This window comes from Macaca nemestrina, chromosome 13 (assembly GCF_043159975.1).
Source record: "Macaca nemestrina isolate mMacNem1 chromosome 13, mMacNem.hap1, whole genome shotgun sequence".
Lineage (NCBI taxonomy): Eukaryota > Metazoa > Chordata > Mammalia > Primates > Cercopithecidae > Macaca > Macaca nemestrina.
The window spans coordinates 113,942,355-113,954,356 of NC_092137.1; the positions used below are offsets into that span (position 1 = coordinate 113,942,355).

Below are 12,002 nucleotides of genomic sequence, written 5' to 3' on the forward strand. Positions count from 1 at the left end.
GAGGAGCAACGGCGGGCGCCTCTGAGCCTGGGATTTCGTTCCTTGGCTCCTGTTCGTAATTGAGCTGTTCTCCCTTCGGGGAGGGGGCCGGGGCTGCGCGGGAGGAGGAAGAGCTGGAAGGGTGGTACCCGCTCTCAGCCCGCAGCAAGGGCGAGGCGCAGCTCTCCGTGCCGGCGTCCCGGGATTTGTATTGCATGCATGTACGCATGCAGGGATGGATGGATGCATGTATGGATGAGGAAAACCGGTGAATTGGGTCCCATGTTCTAGGTTTCCGGTCGAGCTTTTGGCAGCTGCAGGGCGCCTCAGGTCGGTGCCTGGTTAACCCCTAAGATCTGCTCTCGAGGTGTTTGGGGTCGCGCGTGGGCACTGTGGACGCGCCCTGGGTCGAGGCTGCCCACCGGCCGCGCGCAGATGCCGCCGTGGAGGCCTGCGGCGGGGGGACAAAGGCGGACACCCCGAACAACCAAAGGGCAGGCGCGCACAGGCACCCACGCACCCACGCGCTCTCTCGCTCGGGCCCCTCCCGGTGAGCCCCCGCGGCTGGGAGTCAGGGCTCTGAGCCTGAAAAGTTCACTTCACGTAGACCCTGCTCCCTCCTCTCGCCATTGCATTTAGCAAACAGCGTGTGAACGTGTATCACCCTCTCCCCAGCCACCCCCAAAGGTGTGGGCAGATTGCAAGAGTTACTGCTCTGTTATTGTTTGTCAAATAGGGTCCTTCTCTTGGGAGAGGGTCGAGGGGCATGTGGCGGATCCCGGGCCTGGATTACATTAATCAAAGCATTATTTCCCCAGAGAAGCGGAGCACAAATGAGAGTAAATCCTAATAAAATTGGATCGCGAAGAAATGGAACGCTTTAAGTAATCTGTGCTGCCTGATAAAAATCTCACATTTACAAGATGTGGGTCTTAAAAAAAATCCGCACACGTCTGGCCTCGGCTTGGCTGGTGGGTTCGGGTCAGGGTGGGGGACAGACACTACACGAAGCTCAGTTGAACTTCTGAAGTGAGAAAAGAAGCTGGACACCCATTCGGAGTTTCACAAGCTCAGGTCTGCTCAGGAGGCACCTTCGGCCCTGGGCACCCCTCTGGAGTATTTGCGGAACCCGTGGGTCCGACGGAGTCCCCATCAGTGCCCTGAGAGGTCTGGAACTCTGTTCCTCTGGGAACGTGGTCCCCACTTTCCCCTTCGAACTCTGCTGCAGAACAGGCAACTCCCATGGGTGGGGGCGCAAAGCCCCACCGAGTGGGAAGGCGGACGCGGCCTACCGGCTGGGCAGGGACCAGACACCCCGACGCTGCGCCCGCAGCAGATTCGCGAGTAGCCCCCAACCCCGCCCGGGTCTCCACCCTAGGGCCCGCCAGGTCCGCCGGGCCGTTTCCTAGGCAGCCTGGGGTTCCTTCAGCCAGGGGAAGGGTGTGCGTTTGGGATGATTGCCCGGGAAGCCGAGGGCGCTGCTCGCCAGCGAGACTTCTGGTACTTTCGGGCCATCCCAGCAGGGAAGCAAGGCTCTCGATCCATCCGCCTTCGTCCCTCGAGTGGTAGGAAACTTCCCGACGCCTCCCGCGGCTCTGCCAGGAAAGAAGATACAAGCTCCCCCTCCCAACCCCTTAGTAATGACTGAGTTTAGCGAAGCCAGCCCGCCGGGAGGCAAACTCCCCCTGCCGCCCCGAGGCCTCCTCCAGCCGCGGAGACTGGAAAGCGGACTGCAACGCCCCGCCGGCCGTCGTTGGTGACAAGTGTGACAGCACCGTCCCGGTCCTACGGGTGAGCACCAGCCTCAGGGCCCCGCCGACCCTCCAGAGAGGCGCGCGGGGAACCAGCTCCCGTCCGGGTCCTCCTTCCAACCCTTCCTGGCCGGGCGAAGGCGGGCGGCGGAGACCCCGAGGGGCGCCAGCGCGCCGGCGCCCCCTGCAGGCCGGCACTTGGAGGGCCGGCCGGGGCGCTCCCGCCGCGCCGAGGTCCCCTCGCTGGCCGCGTCCGAGGCCGCCGGCGCGCACACGCACAGCTGCCAGCCTGCAGGCTCTCGGTGGCTTTTCCAAACGCGAGTTCCAAACGCGGCGGGGAGCGGCAGGCTGGGAGGGGAAGAAGGGAAAGAGGGCTACAGAGGGAGGCGCGGAGCGGGGTGGGGGCAGCCGGCGTCACCCTCTCCCCAACCCCTTCGCGCCCTTTCTCCGGTCCGCCCTGGGCAGTCCCCGCATGTGCCAGCGGCCGCGCGCCTGGTTCCCGACCCGCGCGCTCCGGAGCCCAGAAGGCCGCGCTGCCTCCCCACAGGGGCAGGGACCAGCGCTGGGTACCAGGCTGGGCTGGGCCGGGCTGGGTCGCCTCACCTCCGGTGAGCGCGCCCCGGAGAAGCCGTTTCCCGTGCAGTCTAGAGGGTAGAGCGGCGGGGAGCAGTGTGAGTGTGTGCGCGTGCGAGGACGGGTGTGCGTGTGAGTGCGGTGCGCGCGCAGGGCAGGGCAGGGCAGGACAGGAGGCGCTACAGGATGCTCTGGTGGAAGCATATCCTTTTCAGCCTTGAGATCTAAATCTGCAACCTTAGAGCTGATTACTCTCCCCCAGCCCCCCTCCTCGGTTCTCTACACAGGCATTTCCCTCTTTCGCCTGAGTCTTCCCAATCAGATTCCCAAAGAGATCCCCCTTGTGGTCCGGGGATTTTCATGGACACCCCTGACCCACGTGAGCCAGGCTGGAAGGGACAATGTTAGCCTAGGGCGTGTCCATCATCTAACCTGCTAGTTAGTCTGGATTTCACGCACCAGGAAGCCACGTTTGGGGACTTGGGTATCTGCTTTCTCTCTGTCTTGGCCTTAAAAATTGCTGCGCAGAGGCTGTTTTTAGTTTTGGAGGGATAGGAAGGAGGTAGGAACCAACTGCAAATCACTTTTGGGGCTTCTCCTTATTTACCTGACCAGTGTTAGCCCTCCTATGCACCTTTCCAACTTACTGGCTTCTTTCCAGTGATGGGAAATTTGGGGGGAGGGGGTCCAGTAAAGACACTCATACCTTTTCAATTCTGAAAATGACTCCCCTTTCCCAGTCTGTGATTTCCATAATTTCATACAAAACAAGGGCTGTCAAGGATCTCTCTGTAAGAGAAAAGGCAACTAGCAGAAGAAAACTTGGACCAAATTAAATTCCTCCTTCTTAAAACATTAACCAAGGCCTCCCTCCCTCCCTGGTCCCACCAAGTTTGTTCTGCTCTCAAGGGGAAACAGGACAGAAAAATTCAGAAAAAGGTTAAACATTCCTCTCCCTCACTGAGACCATGAACCCAGTTGCCAAAATATATTTTTGATAACCTGAGATTCAGAGGGATTCTAAAAAGAAACAGAGCACATGCTTTTAGTTGTCCCCTTGATTACCCTACTGTTTGCATCTAATGATTTTCACGAATTTGGAAATACCTGTGATATGTATTTTTTCTGTCTTGGATTTATTAATATTAGATGGTTTTACTGTTAGCCATATTTCTTTATAGGACCTGTTGTCCTAGAGAAAGGTTCTAAGTAACATTTAGACACACTCACTAGCTTCTGCCAAAGGCCCTCCCCAGCTACTGCCTTCACACAATTTCAATCACTGTTTTTCACAAGATAATTTATAGGCAGGTAAATTTTAGCCAAGAATGTTAATGGTAAAATGTGAGTGTTTAACTCGATGAGCTTTTGTTTTTAGAATCAAGGTTTAGCTTTTCTTTGAATTATTTATCAAGCTGTTTGCCCATAGGCCTTCCTAAAAGAAGGGAAAGGTGAAGAGGAGGAGATCACTTTTATTTATTTAAAGCATATGTTGACATAACATTTTAAAACTAGCCTTTTGGAAAACAGCAAATTACTAAACTATGTCTGTAAACACCCACCTTTGGGACTGTGAAAAGCAAAAAACAAAAAACAACCTAATTACTTTCACAGGAAACAGTACTCAGTTAACTAAAATATTGTATGGCAATCCTTGGAAGCTCCTCCTCCTCCTTAAGTATAGTACAGTTTGGTAATATACTACACATATTTATACATGATGTAAATATACATATGCACAAGGGTAGATGTTTATGTACATAACATAACAAAATATATACATACCCCAACTGAATACATTTGCATATAACATGCCCATGTGTAATATAGCAAACTTCTATGATTAACAATACGTTCTATAACAGATAGTCTTAAAATAAGAAGTGAGTGAATCTTATTCATATTGAAAAAATTTCAAAATTTGTTTTGAAATCCGAATTGTGCTAACTGTAGATGACACCACAGAAATCAGTAAATAATAGGTTCATAGTATTAATATTTTATGCACACCCCCTTTAAAAGTAATATGAACTTAAATAACTTGTTTTACATAAAATAAAATGGACAGCATATTTAAAATATAAACGTTCCATCTACAGCCGAGTACCTATTTTTTTTGTCTTTTTTTTTCACACATTACACACTGCTGTCTTAGAACAAAAATTAAATTTTAGAGGCAATGAAAGAGATCAGTAGTTTTATTTTCTGTTCTATTGTAAAGAAAGTATTTTTAACTAGTTGATCTTATGGTCCTCTATATGCATTAAAAGACATTCAGTAATCTAGTGATAATTTGAAATATAAAAGCAAATTTGAGGCATATATTGTATTTGATTTGTATAATATGGGATGCCATGTTACTTATTTGCTTTCTTGAAATGGTATTTTGAATCTTTGGATTTTCAGAGGCCTTTTCTGGTTAAAATAAGAACTACAGTTAAAATGAATACATTGGCATTCATTGGCAAGAGTCCAAATGCTCATTTGTTTTAAGAAAATGCAAAGAAATGATATACCAGAATTTTATACTTTAAGTGTTATTTGTCCTAGTTGATAAAGGAATCAAAATAATGAAATTTTGAAGTTTTATGGAAGATCATGATAAAAGGGGCTCTTTCATGTAATGAGAGTTATTTGTACTGAATTATAAAATATTTTGTTTATTCACGTTTATGTAAATGTATATTTCTTTACAAAAAACATACATGATGTTTATGATGACATTTATTCCTACATTTGATTTATTGCTTGTTGATTTCAGAGAGTATTTAAAAGACTGATGACTCATTGGTGGTGTCTAAATATTAGTGATGAACTTGTGAAAATAGAAATCAGTTTAGCCTAACTACTTTTTGAGGTTTGTTTCTTAATCTCCTAAAAGTCTGAGGTTGAATTGATAGAAATACCGCAAGTGAAAATTAAAAAACAAAACAAAACAAAAACAAAACAAAAACAACTATTACTTGGAAAGAGGTAAAAATATTTTACTGTAGTTGAGGTTTCAGATCAACTGCAAAAGTTAGTCTTTTATGTTAGAAAGTTTTATATCTGATGGCGTGAAGTGATTTGAGGAGGCATAGGCTATAAAATAACATAAAAATGCACAACGTTGATTCAAAAATTTGGATGAAGAGTCATTTGCTACAAAATTGTAAAATAATCTTTTCTGTCAACTTAATTAATGAAGTGGGTAAAGGACTATTTCAGTAGACTCAAATTACATATGTAGAAAGATTTGTAAGAATAAATACTTTGGCATTCTGTGGCCTAAAAGCAGACAGAACTATAATATAGCAAATAAAACTCCCCAGAATGTAGGCATCCAAGATTCAATTTCATTAAAAAATTTGGCAGTTAAAGAAAAGAAGGAAAAATGCTTATTAAATCAGGGCAACTATAAAATGTTGACAGATCTCAAGTTTCATATCCAACTAGGCTCTTAGAAAACTGCTGGGATATTGGTGGAGTATAAGTTGTTCTGTCAAACCATTTTTCGTAGTTAATTATTTTTTTCAATACCCTCAAATTTAAACTCCAGCTTCATGACTAACCATTTTCTCTGTCTTTTTCTTTCTCTCTTTCTTTCTTTCCCTTTCCCTCATTCTTTCTTTCTCTCCATGTCTGTCCCTCCCTCCTTCCCTTCTTTCTTTCCTTTCCCCCACCTCCAAGTGTGTAAGCAGTTGGCCAAGGCTATTTAGAAAGGCTTGGAGAGACACCCTAGGGGGATTGAAGGTCCTCAGCCTCAGTGGTTAGACATTATCAATGATACACATCGAGTGTACTGAGGTATATTGGTGCCCTCTTAAAACACATTTATTTCCTTTCCTCATGCAAATACCAGTTTCTTTTAAAGAGAAAGGCAGACGATGTCTACTGAAGGCAAAATAGAGAATTGAATTAATCATTTGGATAATCCAGGCATTGTTGCTCTCCCTTCTAGCTGCTAAGAAGAAAAAAAAAAAAAAAAGACATTGAAATTTGAACAATTTGGACTGGCTATCTGTGATTAAATGCGTAAGATATCAACTAATTCTATAAGCTGTTGCTTGATTCTTCATTCTATCGATGTTAACAGAGATGGATGTGCACACCTGAATGGACCTCCAGTGGAGGTCGTTATATGGGTTAAGACATTTACCCCAGATCTAAATACAGGGAGTTGAGGGGCATGACTTGTCAGGTTTTGCTGAGTACATTGACAGAATTTATTAGCTAATTTTTCACCTTTCTACTTTGCCCCACGAGAGGAGACAATGCTATATTATGAAATACTTTAAACATGTTAAATAGTCCAACTGGGATCACTAAAGTTTATTTACATTTAGCAATGGATTAAAATGTTAGCATTATACATTTATTGAATTAGGATCTTATTCTCCTTGTGTGCTCTGACTTGGAAACATTTGCTGAACAAATCTCCATGAGTATTTTAGGGAGGACAAGTTTCTCAGTGTAATTTGGTGGCTTGAAAGATGCAGTCTCTTTACTTTCTGTGGCGGGCAAAAGAGAATAAGAAAGGACAAGATTAAAAATTATAGGTGGTAATTAGGCCCGTTGACTATTTTAAAGTAGTCTTTTTGGTAGAACAAGATAAGATTGAACGTCATTTGGATTTAATCTAAAGGACAACAGTAAACAATAATTACAGGCCATTTAAAAATATACCTAGTTGCAAATATGACTTTCGAAAGAGCACCTAGCCTTTATATTAATAAACTTTCTTCTTTGCTTGAAAATCTCTGGCAAATTATGTCACTTCATTTTATATTCATCTAATTAAATAAGCTGAAATATTGTTCTAAAACATAAAGCATGAGTATTCCAAGAATAAGTAAAAATGTGTGCTAGATTAAAAAATTTGCTGATTTCATTTTTTCTATAATTTCAAGAGAGAGAGTAGCTAAGTGAAACCTGTGGGTTAGTAATGGTTTTTATTTATTTAAAAAGTTGTTTTATTATATTAACAGAAATTATATTTCCAGATTAACCTTAGAAAAAGTATGCTAAATATTTGAAATTTTTAATGATTCCTATTTCTAGATGCACATAAAAATAGAAAACTACTTAATAGCTTTAATGTTTGTTTGTACAGAAATTAAACATATACAAAGATATTAGTGAATAAGTGAATAAAGGATGTTAAACAACTAGGCATTTAGTCCTAAGATTGTATTTTGCTGGTTACAACTATTAGTCACCCTATACTATTTTTTTTTTCATTGAGCCTTAAAAAACTTATACAGTGTGAAATGGTTCCAGAATCACTAATTATTCTTCACCCCAGACCCTTTTCAATAAAGCGATGCCATCCATGGAAGATTTAAGGCAAAACAGAATAATAGACTTATTATCAGGAATTTCTCCTGGCATAAGTATTTACAAGATTTTCTAAAAAAATAATACCTATAGGGACATTTATTTTGCTTTTTTCCTTCCTCATTTTAGAGGTAGGGTCTAATTCTCCATGTTGGCCGTTGATCTTGATGGAGGCTGTTGAGAGGTAGCCATGTAATTTCTTTATCTTTCACCTACAAATTACACACATTATTTTGCAGCTCAAAATAAGCATTCCCAATGAGTTGCATTCAGTAAATGTCTTTTCACAGCATTAGTACAGAACTGAGGTACAAAAGAATATTAATCTAATACATTCCAAAATTCAAATACTTGTGATTAATAAGCATTATTATCTATAAATAAGGCCCTAATGATACTTTGGCAGTGTTGTAAACACAAGAATCAGAGGCAATTATTGTCATTATTGTTCGGCAAGTACTTCCCATGAATACCAAATGAGTATTGCTGTCCAGCTACTTGGCAAGTAAGGTTCCTCTAAAGAAACAGATGTTGGCCAATCAGGACTGGCTACTATTAACTGCCCTTAGCTCCAAACTCAGAGTCTTTAAAGAAAAAAACACAAAAAAAAAAAAACCAAAAAAAAAAAAAAAAAACCAAGACATCCAAAACAGTTGGGATGGGATCTTAAGAAATGCCCTTAATTATAAATATAAAAGCATCTTGAAAATAATGCTCTTTTCCAATACTGACTTTGGTGAACTGGGTACATTAACAGCTATGCATTAGTCAGAAGCAAAGGTCCCACTTGTGAGGCTCTTAGACCCAGTGTAATGGGACACTTTTGTAGTAAGATCAGTGCACAAGGAGAAATAAGTTGCAGCTGCATCCAAACCCCTTCAGAGAGCTTGAGTGTGACCAGGTCTCCATCTTTTTCCCCTTTCCCAGGCCGTACAGAGCTCCCTCCTCTGTTAAGCACATTAAACATGACCAGCCCACCAGGCCCAGCTCCAGCTCCGTATGTGGGAGGGGGGAAGCCGCTGTGCAAGTTAAAGAAAGTTCCTCACTCAGAGAGAGCTCCACACAGGCCCCTGGTAGCACATTTGCTTGCACTCTGGGCACAGGTCCAGTGTGCCAATGAACTGATTTTAGCTTGCTGTCTTAGGAAGGTCAATGGCATTGGGTAACAGCCAAATTGTTTTTTGTGGAGAGGAGAAAAAAAAAATTTTGTATATATTTTCTTAAGGGATAGGTGCATTAACCATTGAAGATAAATTTGTTTTCTATTTTTAAATTTCCTGAGCCAAGCCTCACGCATTAAGGATGTTACCGTTTTGTACAACGGGGGTTGAGAAAGCAAGGAACGGGTTTCCCAAGGCATTGGAAAAACTTAGCGAAGACAAGGACTGAGGTGGTGGGGTTGGTGGTGATATTTCAAAGAAACAACCGTGTTACCAGCCATGGCCACTGGCCATCAGTTTCAGCATGGGTGGGTTCTTTAGGGAGAATAGGGGTGGAATGCGAAGCTGCCTCCTGGAGAGGAATGAGATTGGACTGATTCTACCCCTTTCCCCACCAGAAAACTCTTTACCATCACTTTAGCAGGAACTAGAACATAAGTAATTCCACTATCTTCACAATAAACCAGGAGGGGAACCAGAGGGAGTATTTTCACAGGAGATTTTCACTCAGGTCCCTGTGAAAATGTTGTTGATACCCCCCACTTCCCCACACCCTGCCTAGATTTGTCAGCAGGGTGCCAAATCCATGGAGAGGCCCAGGTGGCTGGACTCCACATGGGTTAGGGCTTGGGCCCTGGGCACTCTCTCCTCTTTTCCATTTTGAGCTTCCCTGAATGGGATGGAGGGGGAATTGCCCGCCTGAATTCAGCAGATGTACTCACTCTCGGAGCGTAGGGAGAAGAGAAAAAGTGAGTTCTAATTTCCATTTCCAAGCGTAATAACTCAAAGGAGAATTTCTGTAACAACGATGATGATGGCAAAAGTAATAATAATGATAAAATTGTACTAAAGACTTACCACGTACCAGGTATTGAAACACGCCCCTCAGGTTTTATGTTATCCTATTTAAGCTCCTGAAAGCCCTCTGAAGGATCATCTATATCTAGGTTGATGAGCCCGCTGAGGCCTGTGGGGCTGAGTCACCTGCCCAAGGTCACATGATGGTGGCACCGGGTTTTGAACTTGAGTCTTGTCTCTTAAACTCTGGGAGACCCTGCTGCTTTCTACCTTTCTGGGAACTCCCCAAACATTGCCCCTTTAGGGCCTAGTCTGTGCTGGCTTGCAAAGCAGTTCTGTGACATTTGGTGAATGCATCCCCTGCCATCTCCCTAACCCCGTCTCCGGTGAAAACAAAGATGGCCAAGGCTCCTAAGGCCTCTTCACACCCCATGACTGCACTCTTTGCCACATCTCCCAGCCCTTCATGAGGATGAGAACAGAATTAGGCTGGACATAGTAACCTGAAATGATGATTACAATTTGGTTTGGATGCTCCATTTACAATGAAGCACGGCGCGTTAGGAGAGGGGACTCACAAAGTGCATGTGTGTGTATCTTTAAACTCTCTTGTGCTAAATGTAAGTATAGGAGTATGTCTGTTTCTCTGTATATGAACACCCTAGGGAAGAAAACAGCTATTAATGGGAAGTAATGTTCTAACCACGATGTTGACTATTGACTCGGGAGCTTATCCCTGTTTCTGGGCTGCGAGGGACACCCAGTCAGTGCTGAGGGAAGAGCCCAGAGGGCTGGTTTGGCTTTTTTGGTTGTCACTGTGTCCAGCTCACGCACACCTTAGAAAGGCACTGCGTGGATGCCTCACTGAACACAGGCAGGGCCACCATCCAAACGTTCTCGTTGGCGTTGGCATTGTTGGAAAAACAATGAAGCTGTTTCAGGCACACCAAGCATCAATCAGGGAGGCCGGACTCCAAGCCAGGCCCTGCCCCTCGAGGGAGATCTGGGAGTCTGGTGACTGCTACTCTGCACATTGACCAGAAAGCAAGCAGAACAGGCGAACGCTGGTTCTTGGCAAGAGAAAAAATTTGTGCTTTTGCTTTGAGCCTGTGAGGACAAATGATCAGCTAGGGAACTCTGAGACACGGGTGCTCTACTCATGGCAACGATGACATAAAGTTGGAAAAAACTTCCCTAGTGATTTTATATGAAATGAAATCTTCACTGCTGCCGCTGGACCCCAAAGGGCAAAGTGTTATTCGTAAAGGTTGAAGTGAAGAAGTTATTTGGCTTTTAGAAAATAACTTTCACCTAATTAATTAATTAATATTCTACCTCATTCCAAAGAAGAATGTGAGGCAGTTTATAAAAATGCAGGTCGGTAAGAAACGAAGTTGGGAAAAGGGAGCCAGCGTAAAGTGAGCGTCCTCCACTGTATGTCCGTAAGGGCCTAAGTGCTTAGAGATATTCCAGAACCACAGAAAATGACGTGAGATTGAGTTTTGTTTTCTCCAAAGGAAAAAAAATAAAAGAAGAAAGAAAAAATTTTAAAAAGCTGAACAATGAGGGGTTAATCTATGCTAACTTCCATCTAAAAAAAGAAAAAAGACACCGTTTTCAAGGTGGACTATCAATTACATGTTACTTGAAAATGTTTCCTAAACATCTTTGATATCTTTAACCCCAAAGAAAAGTGTTCGTAGGGGAATTTGCTACATCGTTTGTATTCACAATAAGAAAGCCAATCTTGAAGTCTGTTGGAATTTTACATTGGAGAAAGGTCTTTATGATATTCTTTGACAACCTTTAATGCTAGCAATTGGCATTTTACTTTCTCTACTTACTTTGATACTTTGCAAAATATGGGTCCTGTTCTGCTTCTTCCCAGTAAATCCCAGGAAATCAATAAATGGTATGTTTTACTACCTCCTCTATTTTTTGTTTAGGTAGTCAAGAGGCAGATAATACGAAGAGCTCAGAAAGGTTCCTAATATTTAGGGGTATAAAAATTCATGTGTCCTCTGCCACAACCAGCCTAGTGACTTGGTGGCCTCCCATAACCCTCTTGGTTTCAGTTTTCTCATCTGTAAAATAAGGGTGTGGGATTTAGTTGATCTTTAAGTTGCTTTCTAGTCATAAAATTCTGTGTTTTGAATTTTCTGTCATCTAGAGAATCCATTAATGTAAGCATGATTTTTTATATCTGGTTATATTTCAATTGTTATAGAACTTGCATGTAAAGAATAATACAGGGCATTCCATTATGCAGTGTAAATCAATAAAATGAAAATGTATCCATTGACAACATTTGTATTTTCACCTATTACAGAGCTGTGCCATCTCTTTGAATACAATACACTTTTATGCCCCATTAAAGCATGCTTGACATAGCTTTCAACTGCTTGCAAATGCTGAGAAGTTGAAA

General features: G+C 43.3%; 1 long non-coding RNA gene across 5 annotated transcripts in view; it reads left to right on the forward strand.

Moving 5' to 3' along the window:
* LOC105490152 (uncharacterized) overlaps positions 1 to 12,002 on the forward strand; it is a 46,235-nt gene that overhangs the window by 8,124 nt on the left and 26,109 nt on the right. Inside the window, exon 1 of one of the 5 annotated variants that reach the window (XR_011612065.1) lies at positions 32 to 1,770. The exons of the other annotated variants lie outside the window; for them this stretch is intronic. This is a non-coding gene — a long non-coding RNA (uncharacterized lncRNA). Of the gene's footprint in view, positions 1 to 31; positions 1,771 to 12,002 lie in introns of those variants that run through there. 5 annotated transcript variants of the gene reach the window in all.